This window comes from Convolutriloba macropyga, chromosome 12 (assembly GCF_964194025.1).
Source record: "Convolutriloba macropyga chromosome 12, txConMacr16.3, whole genome shotgun sequence".
NCBI lineage: Eukaryota > Metazoa > Xenacoelomorpha > Acoela > Convolutidae > Convolutriloba > Convolutriloba macropyga.
Window position 1 is genome coordinate 3,388,048 of NC_134479.1, and position 25,516 is coordinate 3,413,563.

Sequence of the window (25,516 nt, forward strand, 5' to 3'; positions counted from 1 at the left end):
CGTGCAGATGGAAAAAGCAACGCCGAAAAATGTTTTTTAGATGGAACCCTTTGACTTTGCGCTACTCAAAATGCCACTCAAAGCTCTCAAAAGTTAATCGGAATTAATTGAAGTTTAGTCAGGAAATTTATCAAGAACTTCGAATTGTTCAACAATTGTTATTCCATGATAAAGAAACTTCAGGTTCGTATCAACTCACAAAATTTTCATCAAGATGACTCGCAAGAATGCGTAGCAAAGAATGTTCCAAATAGGTCTCAAGTTTGTCGAAAATTTTTTAATAATAGCCGCAAAGCGATAGCTGAGGTTAATTATTGGCATTCTCTTGGTTTTTTACAACCCAAAGTAATTGAACTGTATTAGCGTGCTGTCTTTTTTTAATTGATCTCGAAGAGAAGCAATTATTGTAAAGCTCTGTGTCTTTTTGCTTAACCGTTTTTTGACTTTTCGAGGAACTTTTACGCCATTTTATGACTCATTGGCGACGAGAGATCTGTCATTAATGACACTTAGTGATTGGACATCACAAAACTTTTAAAAAAGGAAAAATTTCAAATTTTTACTCTTTTATCCCAGCAATTAGTGTCAAAGTCATGAAAAGCAGAAGCTACCCTTCGATGAAGTCAATCAACGGCATTTTGGTGCAATTAGAAAACATGTATCCAGAAATTCATTCAAACAATTCCTAATTGCACTTCAAAAAATTAAAAATGTAACGCCTCATAGCTTCTAGTTATTTTGCGCCCTTCACTACTTCAGGGGGACTAAAATTACGCTCTAAATTGACTTTCGTTGACGTTAAAATGCTGAAAAATTGTATGTGAACCTATCTTGAAAAAATACAGCGCATCAATACCAGCCAAATAATTTAGATTGAACTCCAAGAGTACGCTGTGTCGAGAAAACCAGTTTTTAAATGAACTTGAACTTGCTTAAGTTGCCTTGAACTTGCTTTTACAAAAAAGTAAAATGAGTTAGAAAAGAGAAAGTTTTTCCTAACGAAGCAAGTGGTATAAAAATTAGAAATCAACAATTCTTTATAATAAAAGTAAGCCTTACAAGAAAAATTGTTTTTCTTTGCAATTGAAACCAGCAATTAGCTCACTCAGCAATAGGCGAGACATCCCAGACTCAAACTATTCTACTTCTGTAGAAATTCGCCAAAAATAATTATAAATTTTGTTTTTACATCATTTTTCGCGTCTAGGACCCTTTTATACCACGTTAATGTAATCATGTGGTAACTACAAAATATTTTGGGCAAAAGGCTTTGTCACAAATCACAGTGAATGCAGCAAAAACAATGAACTTGCCAAACGTCGCTAAAACAGCTTACAAATTAGCAAAGTTGGTGTAATTCCAAAAAAAGTATAAAATTCATATTATCTGAAGAAATTTAAAATGCTATCTGAACACAAAATTATTATGACAATAATATATTTTTCACTAATATAATTTATTAACAATTTTATCTTGTCACAACATTTTTATCCTTTTTGTTTTCTCTATTTTTTTTAAATTAGCTCCCCTTTCTGAATATGCGATAAAATTCGAGATTTTTTATAAAAAGCAAAAGTAACATTTAAGGGCTACAAAATGGTGCTTCTTTTTTTGCTACGATGCGTGAGCAAAAAGTGAACAATAAAACATTTCCACTGTTTTATGTTAATGCTTAAAAATTCGTTACCCTTTGTGATTCAATTTCATGCATTTTCCGTTAATTTTCAGAATTTTTGGAAACAAATTAGCAACAGTTAAAAAAGAAACAATCTAAAGTAAGATTAGATAAAAGTTCTAGACATGAAAATAGCGAATCTACCTTCACTGAATCTTGGTTAGTTGCTTTCAAAAGCAAAACCGCTGTGTAGTTTGATTAAGTTGAGAAATAAAATGTCATGGCTTTGCGAATAGTGTTGCTCGCTAGTTTTATCTATGTAGAGTTAGCTGGTAGCCTATTGAAATTGAGAGTAACCAGAATACACACTAAAAAAAGTTAAGGTATATTTACCTTGACAGAGTTAAGGTAAAAATTTAAACTTTTAAGGTAAAATTACCTCAAATTATTTTCACTTTCTTTTGTAACGGTCTGCAGTAAAATTACCAAAAAAGTTAGGCCTGCATAACAAAAACAAGCACGTTTCGAGTAGTACTCTTCATGTATGAACAGATTAACTAGACGATTCAAAAACGTTTCAGTTAAGGTGTTTTTTTTTCAGGTAAATTTACCTGAATTTTTTGAGTGTGTACAATTAGTCGTTTTAACAAGGAAGCCGTATAATAGTAAATTACAAGTTTTGATCTTTGTCGAGTTGAGAAAGCCCTACTGGCACAAAATTATAATCTTTGATGCTTCGGGTACTACTATCGTTAGTTAGATTTTAGTCTTGTTGTCAAATCTTTGCAATTCGTTTTCGAACATTTGATTTCTGCCCTGAATTTTCAAATTGCTGCAGCGCAGGAGAAACGTTCGGAGACAGTCTGTTATTGGTCAGTTTTAGTTCAACAAGTGTACCAGAAAAAGAAATCTACTCGAAAGCATGCAAAAGAAAATTCAATTTAATTTTTCCAACACAATCGAACTCGACTCACGCTCACGCCAGTGTAAATAATGCAACTCGGCTCAAGCTTATCAGCACAAAACCAATGCAGCAGAATAGCACAAACAATTCTGAGACACATATAGCAGAGTCAGGAAATTCAAGGTGAATAGACCATTTTACTGACATTAAAAAGAAAAAACCCACGTCGGTCACATACTGTCTGACAAAATACGCATAAGGATATCTCATTTTCTAAGTTTTGCATTATTATCTGGAAAAATCACGGGGTGGCAAAAACCTCATCCGTGATTTTTCCAGTGACAGTATTTTTTAGATGACAATACTCTCATGAAAATGTTTTTCAAAGATGAATTTTGATCTTGAGAACTTTAAATTTCATAAAATTAGAAAAATGAAAAACTTAGCATGAACTAAGTTTAGGATTTTGGGCAATTTAGACGGACGAAAACATGAGTGCATAAAACCATTTCTCACAACAATGGGTTTTTTGTATTGAAAATGAAAGAAAATTTTAAATGTTCTTTAAAATATTTTATCATTTCATATAGGTAGCCTAAAGGTTTCTGATACTCAAAACAGCGCTTTATAGATCGGTGGCAAGAAATGATTTTATTAGCATTATTCAACTTAATGTATTTAGTAAACAAATGTTATGCCAATTGTTTCATATGATGTGCACTCATGAACTGAACAGTTCAAATATAAATAATTAATAAATTTGTTTCTGCGTAATCGCAGTGGAGCAGCATTATAAGCTTTTTATAAGCTTTGTAGTCTGCATTATAAGCTTTATAAGTTTTTTAGTCTGCGTTAACAGTAGCCTGTTCTCAGCTGTCCTTTTTCCATTATTCCCCACATCTCAGACTGTTCATTTAGTCAGCATGAATGCTCTTTTTTGGTGACTATAGCCACTTTTTTTGCGTCTGAAACTTTCACGTGGTACCATCATTGCAGCCAACATTGGTCAGGCAATGATCAACCTGAAGCTATGGTTAAGTAAGAGTTCATCCTTACACAGACAGCTTCACGGAGGCAGGGGATCGTACTATCTATCATTGGCGTGTCAATCACACACCTTAACTCTCGGCCATCACACTACAAGAACATTATAAGCAGGGAAATTGGCATCAGACGCGCTTCCAACCTATCGTGTATAAAATATTTTACTGAAATAAAACGACTAGAGTTGCCCAATCAGTTTTTAATTTCTCGCAAACTAATTTTTGTATAGAAAAATGTTTACAATAACCCGTATTAAAAAATTTGATCAATTGTTAACGTTTGCTAGCATGCTTGGTTCACCGACTTGTATGATATTTGGGCATATATTGCTTTTTTTGCGTCAATTAAATTTGTTTAAATTAAGAAAAACTTACCAAAAACGGTGGATATTGTTTTGAAATTGATTAAAAATTTAAAAACCAATGAAAGATTTATTGTACAAATAATAATCTTTGTGGCAAACATCCTCTTATATATTAAACGCGTTGGCTCTAAATTCGGACAAATTTTTTACATGTTTAAAGGGCCTCTTGAAGCGCATGTTTAAGAGCCGCATTGAGCAGCATTGTTAAGCGAACATATCGAGAGAGTTCAATGACCTAAAAGGCTCAAAGTAGATGGGTGAGAGCCGAACCTGGGACAAAAGACTGTTAGTCAGGTGCAGTTACCACGAGGCTAAGAAGGCTTGAAAATACGTTCGCCAAGAGGGAGGATTTCCTGTCCTAGGTAATACGTGTTTTTAAATTGCTACCGAACTAAGTTTGAAGTTCTTATTGTAAACGTGTGTTTTTCTGCAAAGTTTTAGCCGTAAAGATTCTGCGCTTTTCTAGAATACTCCTTGCTTTCAACTAAGTTTGTCATGCTTTCCTTTTTGATTTTTGAGTGATCTCAAATGCTATCAATCTTAAATATGTTTTTTGATACGATAAAAGTGCTTGTGAGAAACGGTGGTATGTAGTCATTATAGCCCAGTTGGTGAGATGGATGACTGCTAATATTAGGGTCGAGGGTTCGTTCTCCTGTCGGGTACCCTTCTTCTAGACCTGAATGAAAATTCCTAATCAACATCACTCCGCCGGTTGTTCTAGAGCCCTTCTTGCGACGTTGAGTGGTTTTATGTTCCTGTTTGTGTTAGAAATAAAAATTCTAATCCCATGTATTAAACGAGTGAGCTCTAAATTCGGACAAAGATTTTGCATGTTAAGGGGCCTCTTGAAGCGCATTTTTAAGAGCCACATTGAGCAGCATAGTTAAGCGAACATATCGAGAGACTTCAATGAACTAAAAGGCTCAAATTAGATGGGTGAGAACCGAACCTGGACGAAAGACTGTAAGGTGCAGTTACACGAGGCTAAGAGGGCTTGAAAGTTTGCTCGCCAAGAGGGAGGATTTACTGTCCTGGCTACTACGTGTTTTTTAATTGCTACCGGACTAAGTTTGAAGATCTTATTGTAAACGTGTTTTTCTGCAAAGTTTTAGCCGTATAGATTCTGCGCTATTCTAGAACATTCCTTGCTTTCAAGTAAGTTTGTCATGCTTTCCTTTTTGATTTTTTGCGTGATCTCAAATGCTCTCATTGCTAAGAAACTGCTATTAAATTGCTAAAATTGCTATGAAACTAAGTTTTGAGTAGTTTTAGTCGTTTTGTCTTATATTCCTTCATATAGTAATTTTCAGTCGCATTTGAGCAAATTGGTCAACAGCCCTCCTAACGTAACATGTTTTAGGAGTCCTTAATCAGGAAACCTAGCGTAAAAGATGCGTTTTGAGACGCACTGTTTTAGCCTTCTTAAGCTCCTAATATGCGCTGATTTTGCGCTGATTAAGCTTGCGGTTAGCAAAACAAGCAAATCACAAACGCCATTATCCAGAAATTTGCTGTAGAAAGAGCAAAAGACAAGTGCAATACACATAGATAGTTTAAGTTGTGAGACATGTGGCTGTTAAACGAGGGGCATGGGTTCTAGCCCGAGTTGGTGGGAAGCAGAAATCTTTACTTCTATAAAAACTTCTATTCGTGTAAATGATTTTCTGGTTATGGTTTTGCGGGCCTGCTAGTTAATCTTTAATGAACAAACAGAGACGTCTTTTAGTCGTATGTTGACTTTTCAATGCGGTCAAATTTACGACATTTGCGAATAACAATTTTTTATGCGCCGCAATCTCAGCAAAGAGGAAATATTTTATTTACCACCGGGTTGCTTTTGGAAAATCCCGCAAACAATCATTAAAATATTGATTTAAAATATTGAGACACTAGTGAACAAATTTGCCCAAATATGAAACAACAATTTGTCGATAAGACTACGCTCAGTTATCATCGATCCAAATAGGCGAAGACTAGGTTCGGTTGTCGAGCAAAAACCGCAACGACTGGTTTCAGTTATTGTTGATAGAAAACCGCAGTTAAAATATTCCGTTGTGATTGATCAAAATTTGCACTCACTGCGTGCAGCTGTCATCAATCGGAAGCCGCAATCACCAGTTTCCGTTATCATTGATTGAAAATCGCACTGAGTACGTGCAGTTATCATCGAACTGCGTTGTGTAGGATCTGTTATCAATGATAGAGAAACACACTGACGGCATGCAGTAAACATAATTCAAAAACCGCAATGACTAGGTTCAGCTATCATTGATCACAAACGACGCTGTTTATGTACAGTTAGCATTGATCGAAAACCTCAATAACTATGTTCTGTTTCAATTGATCGAAAATTGCGCTGACTGCGGGCTATTATTGGAGCCAACATTGGCTGTCATCGAATATTTCCTGAAAGATTTATTAATCTTATCTAAAAACTCAAAACACTCAAATCTGATTGGTTGAAGTGTATAAAACTTTACCTTTCACTTTATGCCTATCTCTGCACTCTTTTAGCTTGTTAGTATTCGAGCATATCGCCAAATTCTTTGTCCGTGGAAACTTGAATTGCTTGATTTGGCCATGCGGAAAAATTTGTGAGCGCAAAAACTATTATGAGCGCAAAAACGGTATTTTGAGGCTCCTTTGCTTCTGCAATGCAGCATGCTTAATGAGCGCAAAACATAAGACATTTTGAGCTTAATAAGGCGAGAGGGAAAGAAGAGAAAGAAAAGAAAAAAACGGAGAGGATTGACCTGAAAGGAACGAACCAGAGAACGAAAAAGAAAAAAAACGCAAAATTTATGTTTTTCAGCCACTAATCAGTTTCAAACCACTGCCTCTCGCTTACCACACATCGGTCTTATCCCTCACGCTACCGATGCCTACGTTAGATTGAAGATGTAAAGGTCCTTGGTTCGATCACGCGTTGCGAATGTTACTTTTTCAAAATATCAGGATATTGTGTCGGTTTTTTTCAGCAGAGAAACAGGGTCTAAACGTATGCTTCTAATTCATGTAGATATAATGCAACAATGGCAAACACACATTTATCTGTTAATTGATTTGAAGACATACTGGGAACAAAAAAATTGTTGTTAGGTCCTAGGCAGCTTTGAACCACCGAACTACTGTTTACTAGACAGGCGGTTTAACCGCTAGGCCACAGTAATTGGTTTGTGACAATATGTGTGGTATAAAGTTTCAGAAATTGAGGCTCAGATGAAATAGGGAAAACTTTGTGATTCAAAGAACGAAAATTTGATTCTCTCATAAGCTATTTTGTGAATCACGACGCTATGGGAAATTTGTTCTCTGTAATATCGTGTCATCCTGATTTAAATTTGCGCTTCTTTCACATGCTATCTTAGATACTGTTTTAATGCTGGTGTGGTTTTACCATTTTTAAGGTGTTTGCCTGTTCCTATCGAAATTACAAGCCCTGCTAGATCAGTTGGGAGAGCGTTGGACTGAAGAGCTAAAGATCCATGGTTCGATCCCGGGTCGTGGCAGTTACTTTTTCAAAATATTAGGATACTGAGTCGGTTTCGTTTCAGCAGAGAAACAGTATCTAAACGTATACTTCTAATTCATGTAGATATAATGCGACAAGGGCAAACATACATTTATCTGTACATTGATTTGAGGAAATACTAGGAACAAAAATTATTTTGGTAGGAGTATTTGAACCACCGATCTCCTGATAACTAGACAGGCGCGTTAACCGCTACGCCACAGGAACTGGTTTGGGATAGTATGTGTGGTATAAAATTTCAGAAATTGAGGCTAAGATGAAATAGGTATCTTTCTGAAAAACTGAAAATGAGGCTTTGAATCACATCCTGAAACATTTGAAAATCGCGCTGACTGCGGGCTATTATTGGAGCCAACATTGGCTGTCATCGAATATTTCCTGAAAGATTTATTAATCTTATCTAAAAACTCAAAACACTCAAATCTGATTGGTTGAAGTGTATAAAACTTTACCTTTCACTTTATGCCTATCTCTGCACTCTTTTAGCTTGTTAGTATTCGAGCATATCGCCAAATTCTTTGTCCGTGGAAACTTGAATTGCTTGATTTGGCCATGCGGAAAAATTTGTGAGCGCAAAAACTATTATGAGCGCAAAAACGGTATTTTGAGGCTCCTTTGCTTCTGCAATGCAGCATGCTTAATGAGCGCAAAACATAAAACATTTTGAGCTTAATAAGGCGAGAGGGAAAGAAGAGAAAGAAAAGAAAAAAACGGAGAGGATTAACCTGAAAGGAACGAACCAGAGAACGAAAACGAAAAAAAACGCAAAATTTATGTTTTTCAGCCACTAATCAGTTTCAAACCACTGCCTCTCGCTTACCACACATCGGTCTTATCCCTCACGCTACCGATGCCTACGTTAGATTGAAGATGTAAAGGTCCTTGGTTCGATGTTACTTTTTCAAAATATCAGGATATTGTGTCGGTTTTTTTCAGCAGAGAAACAGTTTCTAAACGTATGCTTCTAATTCATGTAGATATAATGCGACAATGGCAAACACACATTTATCTGTTAATTGCTTTGAAGACATACTGGGAACAAAAAAATTGTTGTTAGGTCCTAGGCAGCTTTGAACCACCGAACTACTGTTTACTAGACAGGCGGTTTAACCGCTAGGCCACAGTAATTGGTGTGTGACAATATGTGTGGTATAAAGTTTCAGAAATTGAGGCTCAGATGAAATAGGGAAAACTTTGTGATTCAAAGAACGAAACTTTGATTCTATCATATTCTATTTTGTGAATCACGACACTATGGGAAATTTGTTCTCTACAATTTTGGGTCATTCTTATTTAAATTTGCGCTTCTTTCACATGCTATCTTACATATCGTTTTAAGGCCCGTGTGGTTTCACCTTTTTTAACGTGTTTACCTGCTTCTATCGGAAATTCAAGCCGTGATAGCTCAGTTGGGAGAGCGTTAGACTGAAGATCTAAAGGTCCCTGGTTCGATCCCGGGTCGCGGCCGTTACTTTTTCAAAATATCAGGATATTGAGTCGGTTTTTTAAGCATAGAAACAGTTTCCAAACGTAATTTTCTAATTTAAGTAGATATAATGCGACAATGGCAAACATACTTTTATCTGATTTGAGCCGATCTCCTGTTTACTCGACAGGCGCTTTAACAGCTAAGCCACACGCCCTAGTGGGCAATAATATGTGTGGTGTAGATTTTCAAAAAATGAGGCTCAGATGAAATTGAGGCTTTGAATTACATACTGAAAAACTTTGTGATTCAATTAACGAAACTTTGCAAATAGCGAGCTTTACGTGGTCGCATAGGGCGTCTGAATTTGCTAGGTTGTATGTTTAGGGAGCGTTAAAACATGCAAAGATTATGAAAAAACCGTCGCAATATCCTGTTATTTTGAATAACTCCCGCGACCGGGATCGAATCAGGGACCTTTACTTCTCCAGTCTAACGCCCTCACAACTGAGCTACAACGGCTTGTGCTTCTGATAGGAACAAGCAAACAAATCGTTAAGACAAAACCACACAAGCCTTAAAACGATATCTGAGATAGCATGTGAAGGAAGCGCAATTTTAAATCAGAATGACACAAAATTATAGAGCACAAATTTCCCATAGTGTCCTGATTCACGAAATAGCATATGATAGGATCCAAGTTTCGTTCATTGAATTGCAAAGTTTTTCAGGATGATTCAAAGCCTCATTTTCAGTTTTTCAGAATGATACCTATTTCATCTGAGCCTCAATTTTTGAAATTTTATACCACACATATTATCCCAAACCAGTTCATGTGGCGTAGCGGTTAAAGCTCCTGTCTAGTAATCAGGAGATCGGTGGTTCAAATACTCCCACCAAAAATTTTTGTTCCTAGTATTTCCTCAAATCAATGTACAGATAAATTTATGTTTGCCATTTTTGCATTATATTTATATGAATTAGTTTACGTTTAGAAAACTGTTTCTCTGCTGAAACCGACTCACAATCCTGATAATTTGAAAAAGAAACTGCCGCGACACGGGATCGAACCAGGGACCTTGGATCTCCAGTCTAATGCTCTCCCAACAGAGCTATCACGGCTTGCATTTCGGATAGGAACAGGCAAAATCATTTAAGAACGTGACACCACTACAGCCTTAAAACGATATCTAAGATAGCACGTGAAAGAAGCGGAAATTTAATTCAGAATGATCTAAAATTATGAAGCACAATTTTCCCATAGTGTCGTGATTCACGAAATAGCTTATGATAGAATCAAAGTTTCGTTCCTTGAATCACAAAGTTTTTCAGGATGATACCTATTTCACTGAGCTTCATTTTTTGAATTTTACACCACACACAATCGCCTGTGGCTTAGCGGTTAAAGCTCCGGTCTGTTAATTCGGAGATCAGTGTTTCAAATCCACCTAGAACCTAACAAGAAACTTGTTTGTTCCTGATATGTCCTCAAATCAATCAACAGATAAATGTATGTTTGCCATTGTCGCATTATATCTACATGAATTAGAAGAGTACGTTCAGAAGCTGTTTCTCTGCTTAAAAAAACCGACTCCATATCCTGATAATTTGAAAAAGTAACTGCCGCAACCCGAGATTGAACCAGTGAACTGTAGATCTTCAGTCTAACGCTCTCCCAACTAAGCTATCACGACATGTATTTCTGATAGAAACAAGCAAACGCCTTAAAGAAGGTGAAACCACACCAGCCTTAAAACGATATGTAAGATAGCATGTGAAAGAAGCGCAAATTCAAATTAAATTGACAAAAAATTGTAGAACACAATTCTCCCATAGTGGCGAGATTCACGAAATAGCATATGATAGAATCAAAGTTTTGTTCTTTGAATCACAAAGTTTTTCCTATTTCATCTGAGCCTCATTTTTTCAAATTTTATACCACACATGTTATCACGCAGTTTTTACTGTGGCTTTGCGGTTAGAGCGCTTGTCTAGTAAACAGTAGGTGGGTGGTTCAAATCCTCCTAACAAAAAAATTTTTGTTCCGTTTTTCCTCAAATCATTTTACATATAAATGTATCTTTGTCATTGTCGCATTATATCTACGTGAATTAGAAGTATACGTTTAGAATGTGTTTCTCTGCTGAAAAGAAACCGACTCAGTATCCTGAAATTTTGAAAAAGTAACTGCCGGGACCCGGGATCGAACCAAGGATCTTTAGTTCTTCAGTCTATCGCTCTCCCAACTGAGCTATCACGGCTTGTATTTTAGATAGGAACAGGCAAACACCTTATAATTGGTGAAACCACACCAGCATTAAAACAGTATCTAAGATATAATGTGAAAGAAGCGCAAATTTATATCCGATTGACACAAAATTATAGAGCACAAATTTCCCATTCTGTCTTGGTTCACAAAATAGCAAATGAAAGAATCAAAGTTTTGTTCTTTGAATCACAAAGTTTTTCAGGATGTCATTCAAAGCCTCATTTTCATCTGTGCCTCAGTTTTTGAAATTTGACACCACACATATTATCACACACCAGGGACTGTGGCTTAGCGGTTAAAGCGCGTGCTAGTAAATCGGAGATCGGTGGTTCAAATCCGCCTACCACAATTTTTTTTGTTCTTAGCATTTCCTCAAATCCTCAAATAGATTTACAGTTAAATTTATGTTTGCCATTGTCGCATTATATCTACATGAATTAGGAGTATACGTTTACAAATTGTTTCTCTGCTGCAAAAAAACCGTTTCAATATCCTGATTTTTTGCAAAAGTATATGCCGCAACCCGGGATTGAACCAGTGACCATTAGAGCTTCATTCTAACGCTCTCCCAATTGAGCTATCACGTCTTGTATTTTGGATAGGAACAGGCAAACACGTTAAAAACGGTGAAACCACACCAGCCATAAAACAGTATCTAAGATAGCATGTGAAAGAAGCGCAAATTTAAATCAGAATGAAACAAAATTATAGAGCACAAGTTTCCCATAGTGTCGTGATTCATAAAATAGCATATGAGAGAATCAAAGTTTCGATCTTTGAATCACAAAGTTGTTCAGGATGTGATTCATAGCCCCAATTTCATCTGAGCCTCAATTTTTGAAACTCTACACCACAGATACTATCACACACCAGGGACTGTGGCTTAGCCTTTAACGCGCCTGTCTTGTAAACAGGAGATCGGTGGCTCAAATCCGCCTACCAAAATTTTTTTGTTCCAAGTATTTCCTCAAATCAATTTACAGATAAATGTATGTTTGCCATTGTCGCATGATATCTACATGAATTAGGAGTATAGGTTTAGAAACTTTTTCTCTGCTTAAAAAACCAACTCAATATCCTGATTTTTTGGAAAAGTACCTGCCGGGACCCGAGATCGAACCAGGGACCTTTAGATCTTCAATCTAACGCTCTCCCAACTGAGCTATCCTGGCTTGTATTTCTGAAAGGAACAGGCAAACACGTTAAAAACGGTGAAACCACACCAGCCTTAAAACTGTATCTAGGATAGCATGTGAAAGACGCGCAAATTGAAATCAGAATGACACGAAATTATAGAGAACAAATTTCCCATAGCGTCGTGATTCACAAAATAGCATATGAGAGAATCAAATTTTCGTTCTTTGAATCACAAAGTTTTTCAGGATGTGATTCAAAGCCTCATTTTCAGTTTTTCAGAATGATACCTATTTCATCTGAGCCTCAAATTTTGAAATTTTATACCACACATACTATCCCAATCCAGTTCCTGTGGCGTAGCGGTTAACGCGCCTGTCTAGTTATCAGGAGATCGGTGGTTCAAATACTCCTATCAAAATAATTTTTGTTCCTAGTATTTCCTCAAATCAGTTTACAGATAAATGTATGATTGCCATTGTCGCATGATATCTACATGAATTAGAAGTATACGTTTACAAAATGTCTCTCTGCTAAAAAAAACAGACTCAATACCCTGATATTTTGAAAAAGTATATGCCGCGACCCGGGATCGAATCAAGGACCTTTAAGTCTCCAGTCTAACGCTCTCACAACTGAGTTACCATGGCTTGTGTTTCTGATAGGAACAAGCAAAAAACTCGTTAAAAAGGTGAAACCACACAAGCATTAAAACGATATCTAAGATAGCATGTGAAGGAAGCGCAAATTTAAATCACAATATGACAAAATTATAGAGCACAAGTTTCCCATAGTGTCGTGATTCACAAAATAGCATATGGGAGAATCAACGTTTCGATCTTTGAATCACAAAGTTTTTCAGGATGTGATTCATAGCCCCAATTTCATCTGAGCCTCAATTTTTGAAATTCTACACCACACATATTATCACACACCAGGGCCTGTGGCTTAGCAGTTAAAGCACCTGTCCAGAAATCAGGATATCGGTGGTTCGAATCCGCCCACCAAAAATTTTTTTCCTAGTATTTCCTCAAATTGATGTACAGATAAATTTATAATAGCCATTGTCGCTTTATATCTATATGAATTAGAATACGTTTAGAAAACTGTTTCTCTGCTGAAGAGAAACCGACTCAATATCCTGATTATTTGAAAAAGTAACTGCCTCGACCCAAGATTGAACCAGGGACCTTTAGATCTCCAGTCTAATGCTCTCCCAACAGAGCTAGCACGGCCTGCACTTCCGATAGGAATAAGCAAAATCTTTTAAAAACGGGACACAGCTACAGCCTTAAAACGATATCTAAGATAGCATGTGAATGAAGCAGAAATTTAATTCAGAATGATCTAAAATTATAAGGCACAATTTTCCCATAGTGTCATGATTCATGAAATAGCATATGATAGAATCAAAGTTTCGTTCCTTGAATCACAAAGTTTTTCAGGATGATACCTATTTCATCAGAGCTTCAATTTTTGAAATTTTACACCACACAAATAAGCACACAAGCGCCTTTGGCTTAGCGGTTAAAACTCAGGTCTATTAAAAAGAAGATCAGTGGTTCAAATCCAACTAGAACCTAACAAGAAACTTGTTTGTTCCTGATATGTCCTCATATCAATTCACAGATATATGTATTTTTGCCATTGTCGCATCATATCTACATGAATTAGAAGAATACGTTTAGAAACTGTTTCTCTGCTTAAAAAAACCGCCTCCATATCCTGATAACTTGAAAAAGTAACTGCCGCAACCCGAGATTGAACCAGTGACCTCTAGATCTTCAGTCTAACGCTCTCCCAACTGACCTATCACGACTTGTATTTCTGATAGGAACAGGCAAACGCCTTAAAAAAGGTGAAATCACACCAGCCTTAAAACGATATGTACCATAGCATGTGAAAGAAGCACAAATTCAAACCAGATTGACAGAAAATTGTAGAGCACAAGTCTCCCATAGTGTCGATATTCACCAAATAGCATATGATAGAGTCAAAGTTTTGTTCTTTGAATCACAAAGTTTTTCTTATTTCATCTGAGCCTAATTTTTTCAAATTTTATACCACGCATGTTATCACACAGTTTTTACTGTGGCTTTAGGGTTAGAGCGCTTGTGTAGTAAACAGTAGATGGTTGGTTCAAATCCTCCTAACAAAATATTTTTTGTTCCTAGTTTTTCCTCAAATCAATTTACATATAAATGGTTGTTTGCCATTGTCGCATTATATCTACATGAATTAGAAGTATGCGTTTAGAATGTGTTTCTCTGCTGAAAAGAAACCGACTCAGTATCCTAATATTTTGAAAAAGTAACTGCCACGACCCGGGATCGAACCATGAATCTTTAGCTCTTCAGTCCAACGCTCTCCCAGCTGATCTAGCACGGCTTGTATTTTAGATAGGAACAGGCAAACACCTTAAAAATGGTGAAACCACACCAACATTAAAACAGTATCTAAGATAGCATGTGAAAGAAGCGCAAAATTAAATCAGAATGACACGAAATTATAGAGAACAAATTTCCCATAGCGTCGTGATTCACAAAATAGCATATGAGAGAATCAAATTTTCGTTCTTTGAATCACAAAGTTTTTCAGGATGTGATTCAAAGCCTCATTTTCAGTTTTTCAGAATGATACCTATTTCATCTTAGCCTCAATTTTTGAAATTTTATACCACACATACTATCCCAAACCAGTTCCTGTGGAGTAGCGGTTAACGCGCCTGTCTATTTATCAGGAGATCGGTGGTTCAAATACTCCTATCAAAATAATTTTTGTTCCTAGTATTTCCTCAAATCAATGTACAGACAAATGTATGTTTGCCCTTGTCGCATTATATCTACATGAATTAGAAGTATACGTTTAGAAACTGTTTCTCTGCTGAAAAAAGCAGACTCAATACCCTGATATTTTGAAAAAGTATATGCCGCGACCCGGGATCGAATCGGGGACCTTTAAGTCTCCAGTCTAACGCTCTCACAACTGAGCTACCACGGCTTGTGTTTCTGATAGGAACAAGCAGACAAATCGTTAAAAGGTGAAACCACACAAGCCTTAAAACGATATCTAAGATAGCATGTGAAGGAAGCGCAAATTTAAATCACAATATGACAAAATTATAGAGCACAAGTTTCCCATAGCGTCGTGACTCACAAAATAGCATATGAGAGAATCAAAGTTTCGATCTTTGAATCACAAGGTTTTTCAGGATGTGATTCATAGCCCCAATTTCATCTGAGCCTCAATTTTTGAAATTCTACACCACACACACCAGGGCGTGTGGCTTAGCAGTTATAGCACCTGTCTAGAAATCAGGAGATCGGTGGTTCAAATCCGCCCACCAAAAACTTTTTTCCTAGTATTTCCTCAAATCGATGTACAGATAAATTTATAATAGCCATTGTCGCATTATATCTATATGAATTAGAATACGTTTAGAAAACTGTTTCTCTGCTGAAGAAAAACTGACTCAATATCCTGATTATTTGAAAAAGTAAATGCATCGACCCAGGATTGAACCAGGGACCTTTAGATCTCCAGTCTAATGCTCTCCCAACAGAGCTAGCACGGCTTGCATTTCCGATAGGAACAAGCAAAATCATTTAAAACGGGACACCACTACAGCCTTAAAACGATATCTAAGATAGCATGTGAAAGAAGCAGAAATTTAATTCAGAATGATCTAAAATTATAAAGCACAATTTTCCCATAGTGTCGTGATTCACCAAATAGCATATGATAGAATCAAAGTTTCGTTCCTTGAATCACAAAGTTTTTCAGGATGATACCTATTTCATCTGAGCTTCAATTTTTGAAATTTTACACCACACAAATAAGCACACAAGCGCCTGTGGCTTAGCGGTTAAAACTCCGGTCTATTAAACAGGAGATCAGTGGTTCAAAGCCACCTAGAACCTAACAAGAAACTTGTTTGTTCCTGATATGTCCTCAAATCAATTCACAGATATATGTATTTTTGCCATTGTCGCATTATATCTACATGAATTAGAAGAATGCGTTTAGAAACTGTTTCTCTGCTTAAAAAACCGCCTCCATATCCTGATAACTTGAAAAAGTAACTGCCGCAACCCGAGATTGAACCAGTGACCTCTAGATCTTCAGTCTAACGCTCTCCGAACTGATCTATCACGACTTGTATTTCTGATAGGAACAGGCAAACGCCTTAAAAAAGGTGAAACCACACCAGCCTTAAAACGATATGTAAGATAGCATGTGAAAGAAGCGCAAATTCAAACCAGATTGACAAAAAAATGTAGAGCACAAGTCTCCCATAGTGTTGATATTCACCAAATAGCATATGATAAAGTCATAGTTTTTCCTAATTCATCTGAGCCTCATTTTTTCAAATTTTATACCACACATGTTATCACACAGTTTTTACTGTGGCTTTAGGGTTAGAGCGCTTGTCTAGTAACCAGTAGATGGGTGGTTCAAATCCTCCTAACAAAATATTTTTTGTTCCTAGTTTTTCCTCAAATCAATTTACATATAAATGTATGTTTGCCATTGTCGCATTGTATCTACATGAATTAGAAGTATACGTTTAGAATGTGTTTCTCTGCTGAAACGAAACCGACTCAGTATCCTAATATTTTGAAAAAGTAACTGCCACGACCCGGGATCGAACCATGGATCTTTAGCTCTTCAGTCCAACGCTCTCCCAACTGATCTAGCAGGGCTTGTAATTTCGATAGGAACAGGCAAACACCTTAAAAATGGTAAAACCACACCAGCATTAAAACAGTATCTAAGATAGCATGTGAAAGAAGCGCAAATTTAAATCAGGATGACACGAAATTACAGAGAACAAATTTCCCATAGCGTCGTGATTCACAAAATAGCTTATGAGAGAATCAAATTTTCGTTCTTTGAATCACAAAGTTTTCCCTATTTCATCTGAGCCTCAATTTCTGAAACTTTATACCACACATATTGTCACAAACCAATTACTGTGGCCTAGCGGTTAAACCGCCTGTCTAGTAAACAGTAGTTCGGTGGTTCAAAGCTGCCTAGGACCTAACAACAATTTTTTTGTTCCCAGTATGTCTTCAAATCAATTAACAGATAAATGTGTGTTTGCCATTGTCGCATTATATCTACATGAATTAGAAGCATACGTTTAGACCCTGTTTCTCTGCTGAAAAAAACCGACACAATATCCTGATATTTTGAAAAAGTAACATTCGCAACGCGTGATCGAACCAAGGACCTTTACATCTTCAATCTAACGTAGGCATCGGTAGCGTGAGGGATAAGACCGATGTGTGGTAAGCGAGAGGCAGTGGTTTGAAACTGATTAGTGGCTGAAAAACATAAATTTTGCGTTTTTTTTCTTTTTCGTTCTCTGGTTCGTTCCTTTCAGGTTAATCCTCTCCGTTTTTTTCTTTTCTTTCTCTTCTTTCCCTCTCGCCTTATTAAGCTCAAAATGTCTTATGTTTTGCGCTCATTAAGCATGCTGCATTGCAGAAGCAAAGGAGCCTCAAAATACCGTTTTTGCGCTCATAATAGTTTTTGCGCTCACAAATTTTTCCGCATGGCCAAATCAAGCAATTCAAGTTTCCACGGACAAAGAATTTGGCGATATGCTCGAATACTAACAAGCTAAAAGAGTGCAGAGATAGGCATAAAGTGAAAGGTAAAGTTTTATACACTTCAACCAATCAGATTTGAGTGTTTTGAGTTTTTAGATAAGATTAATAAATCTTTCAGGAAATATTCGATGACAGCCAATGTTGGCTCCAATAATAGCCCGCAGTCAGCGCGATTTTCAAATGTTTCAGGATGTGATTCAAAGCCTCATTTTCAGTTTTTCAGAAAGATACCTATTTCATCTTAGCCTCAATTTCTGAAATTTTATACCACACATACTATCCCAAACCAGTTCCTGTGGCGTAGCGGTTAACGCGCCTGTCTAGTTATCAGGAGATCGGTGGTTCAAATACTCCTACCAAAATAATTTTTGTTCCTAGTATTTCCTCAAATCAATGTACAGATAAATGTATGTTTGCCCTTGTCGCATTATATCTACATGAATTAGAAGTATACGTTTAGATACTGTTTCTCTGCTGAAAAGAAACCGACTCAGTATCCTAATATTTTGAAAAAGTAACTGCCACGACCCGGGATCGAACCATGAATCTTTAGCTCTTCAGTCCAACGCTCTCCCAGCTGATCTAGCACGGCTTGTAATTTAGATAGGAACAGGCAAACACCTTAAAAATGGTGAAACCACACCAGCATTAAAACAGTATCTAAGATAGCATGTGAAAGAAGCGCGAAATTAAATCACATTGACACAAAATTATAGAGCACAAATTTCCCATTCTGTCGTCGTTCACAAAATAGCATATGAGAGAATCAAAGTTTCGTTCTTTGAATCACGTAGTTTGCGCCTGTCTAGTAAACGAGATCAGTGGTTCAAATCCTCCTACCAAATTTTTTTTTGTTCCTAGTATTTCCTCAAATCAATTTACACATAAATGTATGTTTGCCATTGGCGCATAATATCTGCATGAATTAGGAGTATACGTTTAGAAACTGTTTCTCTGCTGAAAAAAACCAACTCAATATCCTGATATTTTGAAAAAGTAACTGCTGCGTCCCGAGATCGAACCAGGGACCTTCAGATCTTCAATCTAACTCTCTCCCAAATGAGCTATCCTGGCTTGTATTTCTGATAGGACCAAGCAAACACGTGAAAAAAGTGAAACCACACCAGCCTTAAAACGATATCTAAGACCGCATGTGAAAGAAGCGCAATGTTAAATCAGAATGATCAAAAATTCTACAGCACATTTTTTCCATGGTCTCTTGAATCACAAAATAGCATATGATAGAATCAAAGTTTCATTCCTTGATTCACAAAGTTTTTCAGGATGATACCTATTTCATCTGAGCTTCAATTTTTGAAATTCTACACCACACAAGTTATTACACACCAGGGCCTGTGGATTAGTGGTTAAATCGCCTGTCTAGTAAATAGGAGATAAGTGGTTCAAATCCACCTAGAACCTAATTAGAAATGTTTTTGTTTCTGATGTGTCCTCAAATCAATTTACAGATAAATGTATTTGTTTGCCATTGTCGCATTATATCTACATGAATTAGAAGTATACGTTTGGAAACTCTTTCTCTGCTGAAAAACAACAGACTCAATATCCTGATATTTTGAAAAAGTAACTGCCTCGACGCGGGCTTGAACTAGGGTCCTTTTAATCTTCAATCTAACGCTCTCCCAACTGAGCTATCACGTTGTGCATTGCATTTAGGAACAGGCAAAAATGTTAAAAAACGAGAAACCACACCAGCTTTAAAACGATATCTAAGATAGCACATGAAAGAAACGCAAATTTAAATCCGAATGATCCAAAACTGTATAGCACAATTTTCCCATAGTGTCGTGATTCACAAAATAGAATATGATAGAATCAAAGTTTTGTTCATTGAATCACAAATTTTTTCAGGATGATACCTATTTTATCTGAGCCTCAATTTTTGAAAGTTTTTACCACACAAATAATCACAAACTATTTCCTGTGGCGTAGCGGTGAAAGCGTCTGTCTAGTAAACAGGAGATCGGTGGTTCAACTCCGCCTAACTAAGCATTTTTTGTTCCTAGTATTTCCTCAAATCAATTTACAGATAAATGTATGTTTGCCAATGTCGCATTATAACTACATGAATTAGATGTATACGTTTAGAAACTGTTTCTCTGCTGACAAAAAAAAACAGACTCAATATTCTGATATTTTGAAAAAGTGATTTTCACGACCCGTGATTGAACCAGGGACCTTTCGATGTTCCATCTGCCGCTCTCCCAACTGAGCCTTCACGTCCTGCATTTCTGATAGGAACAGGCAAACACATTAAAGCAGGTAAACCACACCAGCCTTAAAACGATATGTAACATAACTTGTGAAAGAAACGCAAAACTTAAATCCGAATGACCCAAAATTGTAGAGGACAATTTTTCCAGAGTGTCGTGATTCACGATATAGCATTTGATATAATCGAAGTTCCGTTCTTTGAATTCAAATGCTTTTCGGGACGATACTTACTCCATCTGAGCCTCGATAGTTGAAAATTTATACCACACATTATTACCCGCCAGGTCACGTGGCTTAGCGGTTGGAGCGCCTGTCTAGTATACAGGAGAGCGGAAGTTCAAAGCCGCCTAGGAGGTAACAATAATTTTTTGTTCCTAGAGTGTCTTCAAATCAATTTACAGATATATGTATGTTTGCCATTGTCGCATTATATCTACATGCATTAGAGGTATACGTTTAGAAAGCGTTTCTCTGCGGAAAAAAAACCTACTCAATATTCTGATATTTTGAAAAAATAACTACCACGAACCGGCATTGCACCAGGGAGCTAAGAACTTCCGTCTAACGCTATCCCAACTGAGCTATCACGTCTTGCTTCTCTGATAGGAACAGGCAAATACGTTAAAAAACGTGAAACCACACCAGCCTCAAAACGATATCTAAGATAGCATGTCAAAGAAGCACAAATTTAAATCAAAATAACTCAAATTGTAGAGCACAAATTTACCAAAGTGTCATGATTCTCGAAATAGCATATGATAGAATCAAAGTTCTTTGAATTGCAACGTTTTTCGTGACGATACTTATTTCATCCTAGCCTCAATTGTTGAAACATTATACCACACATAATTACACACCAGATCCTGTGTCTTAGCGGTAAAAGCGCCTGTCTAGTAAACAAGAGATTGATGGTTCAAATCCGCCAGGAGCTAACAACAATGTTTTTGTTCCTAGTGTGTCTTCAAATCAATTTACTGATAAATGTATGTTTGCCATTGTCGCAATATATCTACATGAATTAGAAGTATACGTTTCTCTGCTGAAAAAAAAACCGACTCAATATCCTGATTTTTTGAAACAGTAATTACCGCGACCCGGGATTGAAACCGGGACCTTTAGAACTTCAGTCTAACGCTCTCCCAACTCAGCCATCAAGTCCTGCCTTTCTGATAGGAACAGGCAAAAAAGTAAAAGAAGATGAAACCACACCAGCTATAAAACGATATATAAGATAGCATGTGAATTAAGCGCAAATTTAAATCAAAATCACCCTAAATTGTAGAGCACAAATTTCCCATAGTGTCGTGATTCACGAAATAGCATATGATGGAATCAAAGTTTCCTTCTTTGAATAACAAAGTTTTTCAGTATGATACGTTTTTTATTTGAGCCTCAATTTCTGTATTTTTATACCACACAAATTATTACAGACCAGTTTCTGTGGCTTAGCGGTCAAAGCGCCTGTCTAGTAAACAGGAAATCGGTGGCTCAAATCCAACTAACAAAAATTTTTTGTCCCTTATATCTCTTCAAAACAATATACAGATAAATGTATGATTGCAAAAACGCATTATATATACGTGATTTTGAAGTATACACCTAAAAACTGTTTCTCTGCTGAAAAAAACTGACGCAATATCCTGATATTTTGAAAAACTAACTACCTCGACCCGGGATTGAACCAGGGACATTAGAACTTCAGTTTCACGCTCTCCCGCTATCGCGTCTTGCAGTTCTAATAGGAACAGGCAAACATTAAGGTAAAACCACATGAGCCTTAGAACGATACGTAAGATAGCATGTGAAAGGAGCGCAATTTTAAATCAGAATGACCCAAAATTGTAGAGCAAAATTTTCCCATAGCGTCGTGTTTCACGAAAAAGCATATGATAGAATCAAAGTTTCGGTCTTTGAATCCCAAAATTTTTTAGGATGATACATTTTTCATTTGAGCCTCAATTTTTAAATTTTTTACTACACATATAATCACACGCCAGGTCCTGTGGCTTAGCGGTTAAAGCGCCTGTTTAGTAGACAGTAGTTTGGTGGTTCAAATCCACCTAACAAAAAAATTTTTGTTCCTAGTATGTCCTCAAATCAATTTACAGATAAATGTATGTTTACCATTGCCGCATTATATCTACATGATTTAGAAGTATAGGTTTAGAAACTGTTTCTCTGCTGAAAAAAAATCAACACAATATCCTGATAGTTTGAAAAATTATATACCGCAACCCGGGATTGAACCAGGGACATTAGAACTTCAGTCTAACGTTCTCGCAACTCAATTATCACGTCTTGCATTTCTGATAGGAAAAGGCAAATACGTTAAAGAAAGGTGAAACCACAACAGCCTAAAAACGATTCGTAAGATAGCATGTGAAAGAAGTGCAAATTTCAATCAGAATGACCAAAATTGTAGAACACAATCTTTCAAAGTGCCGTGATTCACTAAATAGCATATGATAGAATCAGAGTTTCGTTCTTTGAATCTCAAAGATTTTCAGGAGAATACATTTTCCAATTGAGCCTCAATCTTTGAATTTTTATACCACACATACTATCACACTCCACACCCTGTGGGTAAGCGGTTAAAGCGCCTGTCTAGTAAACAGGAGCTCGGTGGTTCAAATCCGCCTAGTACATAATAACAATATTTTTTTTCCTAGTATGAACTCAACTCAATTTACAGATAAATGTATGTATGCCATTGTCGCATAATCCTATATATTAAATGCATGACAGTTTATAAGGCACCATGTTTAACGAAAGGCGAAATTGAATGCTAAGAGGCCTCTGAAGAGCATGTTTAAAAGCTATTGAAGAGCATGTTTAAGAGCTGTTGAGCAGCATGGTTAAGAGGGCCGATTGTGAGAGGTCAATGACCAAAAAAATTGCTCTCGTAAAAGGTCAATGTCCGAAAAGCGCAGACTGCAAAAGAGTCATTGACCTAAATGCAAAAAATCATTGATCTAAATGCAAAAAGAGTCAATAACCGATATTCCAGCTGCCAAAAGGTTTGCGCGCCGCAAAAAAAAGGGATGCAAGAAAAGTCATTCGCCGAAAAATGTCAATTATAAATAGATCCAAAAAGAGGGTATTGCTATTTTTGGCCTTTCAATGATTTCTTGTTATTCCGTTGACATATGCTGGTTGTCAGCATATGAGGTTAAATTACTCTATTTGATTGCTGTCAAACGAAGTTTGTAGCAGCTATATTAGTCCTGTTGGTCTTTTTCATGCGATTTTTTCTTGACCGATTATTTTTGACCCATTTGACTTTTTGTCCTTAAAAACGGGATAAACAGGTAGCGCCCACCGGGCGTTAAGTTTATTTAGAGTCTTTAACTTCTCGTCAACACAAATTGTTGCGATGCTTTAATCGGAACTTTTTACGCAAATTGTATGTGTGAGCGATATGATATTTTCCAACAATCTTCATTTGTTTTCGGTTTTGTTTTTTCAACTGAAGTTTAATTAACTGCATCATTTGTTGCCAGGTTTTTTCTAGATCAAATGAAGAGTCAGCCTGCGAGAAAAATTGATCCTATTTTTCTTTTCTACGCTCGAAGGAAGATCTTTTCTCTTTTTTTCCTTCCTTTTGTGCTCCTTTCTCTCCTTCTTTTCTTCTCTTTTTTTTCATTTCTCTTCTTTTCTTTATCTTTGTTTTCTTTGTCTGTTTTTTCTCTTTCTTTTCTTTCTTTCCTTCCTCTTTCTTTTCTATCTTTTGTTCTGTCTTTCAGCTTTTCTGTTGCTTTTCTCTCTTTTCTGACGTACTGTTCTGTCTTTTGTGTTTCTTTTTTGTCTGTTCTTTTCTGCCTTTCTTTTCTCTTTCGTTTTTCTTTGTCGTTTTCCTTTTCTCTGTCCGTTCTGTATTTTTTTCTTGTGTTTTTTTTCTGTTCGCTTCTATTTCATTTGAATTTTTTTCTGTCTTCATTCTATTTCGCTTCTTCTCTCCTTTCTGTTTTTTTTCTCGCCCTTTTCTCTCTGTTCTGTATTTTTTTCCTGTTTTTCTTTGTCCTTTTTCCGGTCTTGTTTTGCCTTTCTTTTATCTCATTTTTTTGTTCCTCTCTTTCTTTTCTGACTTTAATTTGCCCCTCTCTCTCCTTCTCTCTTGCTGTTCTCTCTTTCCTTTCTGCATTTCTTTCCCGTCTTTCTTCTCTTTCGTTTGTCTTTTTCTTTTCTGTTCTTTTCTTCTGGCTTTCTTTTCGCTCATTCTTTTTTCTCTTTCATTACTGTCTTTATTTTCTTGTTATTTTCTCTTTTTAATAACCGCACAGCAATAGTTCGGGCTATTTTTAGCCTTCTCTCGGTTTTTTTTGTTGTAAGGATTTTTGTTACGACCATATGACGTCACAACAACTTCAAATCTGCTTTTTGTTCATTCGTTCATTTAATTTCAACTGAAATGCGTGCGTGGCGTCATTTTTCGCTCTTAGTGGAGCAAGTTTTTTTCGTTCATTCGCTGTGATTAAAATTTTGGTCACACTTGACTCATCCCACTCAAAAATGACTTCCTCACTTTGAATTAACTTTTTTTTACCTTAAGTCAAAGAGAACGTCAAATGGGTGCTCTAAATGAGGGTTATTTGAGACCAGCTTATAGAGGCAGCAAAAACATATCAGCCTTGAATGAAAAGAAGTTTTTTTTGGTCTGTTCTTTTAACTGTTTTTTTTTGGACTGCAGATCTACGCAGCTATTGCGGCTATTTTCTGACAATCTGCCAGCTATGCTTGTTTTTTTTCTGTCTTGCTTTTCTCTCTGTTCAGTATTTTTCTCCCTTGCTTTTCCTTTTTTTCTCTTGCTGTTCTCTCTTTCATATCCTTTCTGTCTGTCGTCTCTTTCTTCCTGTTTTTTTCTCTTTTCTGCTTTTCATTTCTCTTTTGTTTCTTTCAATTTTGCTGTTCGTCTGTTCTGCCTCTTTTCTGTTTTGTTTATTTTGTATTTTACATGTCTTTTTTTCCTTTTCTGTTGTTATTTTTCTGCCGTTCTTTTTCTCAATCTTTCTAATTTCGTTCCCCTCTCATTTCTCTTTAGTTCGTCGTTCTTTGCTGTTTCTGTTCTTTTTTTCTTTTCTCTCGCTTTGCTGTTTCTTTTCTACTTTTCTTTTCTTGTTTCCTCTTTCTGTTCTTTTCTTCTGCCTCTTTTTTCTCATTCTTTGTTTTTTTGTTGTTCTCTTCTCTTTTTGCTCTTTAGTCTCTCTTTTCTGTTCTTTTCTGCCTTTTTACTCTTTGTGTTTTCTCTTTTTTCTGCCTTTTGTTTTGCTCTTCTGCTCTTCTTGTTTTTTCTGTTTTTTTTTCTGCCATTCATTTTTCTCATCCTTGTTCTCTCTTTTGTTTCTCCTTAGCTTCTCTCTTTAATAATTGCTTGCTTT

General features: G+C 36.4%; 1 protein-coding gene and 5 non-coding genes across 6 annotated transcripts in view; 1 reads left to right on the forward strand and 5 right to left on the reverse strand.

The window, feature by feature from the left end:
- LOC142350752 (uncharacterized) overlaps positions 1-25,516 on the reverse strand; it is a 275,857-nt gene that overhangs the window by 201,103 nt on the left and 49,238 nt on the right. The gene's annotated exons all lie outside the window — the stretch shown is intronic.
- Positions 8,857-8,929, forward strand: Trnaf-gaa (transfer RNA phenylalanine (anticodon GAA)). The gene has a single exon. It is a non-coding gene; the product is annotated as a tRNA-Phe (tRNA).
- Trnas-gga (transfer RNA serine (anticodon GGA)) lies at positions 9,939-10,010 on the reverse strand. The gene has a single exon. It is a non-coding gene; the product is annotated as a tRNA-Ser (tRNA).
- On the reverse strand, positions 11,077-11,149 carry Trnaf-gaa (transfer RNA phenylalanine (anticodon GAA)). The gene has a single exon. It is a non-coding gene; the product is annotated as a tRNA-Phe (tRNA).
- On the reverse strand, positions 12,257-12,329 carry Trnaf-gaa (transfer RNA phenylalanine (anticodon GAA)). The gene has a single exon. It is a non-coding gene; the product is annotated as a tRNA-Phe (tRNA).
- Positions 15,219-15,291, reverse strand: Trnas-gga (transfer RNA serine (anticodon GGA)). Its single transcript has one exon. It is a non-coding gene; the product is annotated as a tRNA-Ser (tRNA).